The sequence below is a fragment of the Centruroides sculpturatus genome, unplaced genomic scaffold (assembly GCF_000671375.1).
Source record: "Centruroides sculpturatus isolate CEXI.00-Female unplaced genomic scaffold, Cexi_2.0 scaffold2289, whole genome shotgun sequence".
In the NCBI taxonomy this organism is placed as follows: Eukaryota; Metazoa; Arthropoda; class Arachnida; order Scorpiones; family Buthidae; genus Centruroides; species Centruroides sculpturatus.
Window position 1 is genome coordinate 51,522 of NW_019387524.1, and position 991 is coordinate 52,512.

Genomic DNA, 991 nt, shown 5'->3' on the forward strand with positions numbered 1-991 from the left:
TGATAATTCAACTACGCTTGTTGGAGAACAATAAAAACACTACACTCAACAAGCCACCAATAAAACTCAACTGCCTAACCTATAACCAAAGTCTCCTTTTAATTTGTTTTTAAAAAAAAGCGCTTGACAAACTTGCCCCGCATGCCGAAGTTGCCCCGGTCTCCCCTATATTGAAGTAAATAATTAAATTATGAAAAACTTTTAAATTTAATCAATTTTAATTATCACTATCAGCAGTAATAACTAAATCAATTTTATTTTCACAAGTAATATTTTAAGATTTGCTTTATGTTATCTATTCTTACAGAATATCACTTTAAAAATTTCATTTTTATAAACTTCGTTTAACTTCTAAATGAATATCATATAGAAATTATCATGTGTTCACTAAATTGTTTTCTAACACAGTATATTAGTTAACTGTACTATATACAAAATAATGAAAAATACACTTATCATAATGATAACTCTAATATTCGATCCTAATTAAATTATTGCAATTATTAACAACAACATAATTAAATTCAATTAAATAGAATTTTATATTTATATTCATAAATACAGAATAATATTTAAAGTCATACATGTAATCTTATATTTAAGGAAAGAAAAAATGTAAAATTTTGTTTGTAACGAAGCTTTTTTGAGTGTGTTCTTTGATTAAATATCGAGAAACCTATTCCAGATTCATTTTGAGAGCTATTCAAACTATAAATTAGCTTGAATAACGTCGATATTTTTACAAATTATGTATATTGTTTTCATTTCACAATGTTTTTTTAGACTTATCAATCTTATGTTTGTAACCGTTTGCACGTAAAAGAAAATAATCAGTTTTAAAAGCAAATAAAATATTTGTAATGAATATTCATAAAATAGGAAGTATATATTGAAAATTATGTCGATAAAAATATTTATTATTGACTGAAATAGTCAGTAACGTTTTTAAAACAGAAAAATCTGTAGTTTTATTTAATTTTACAATTGTTAG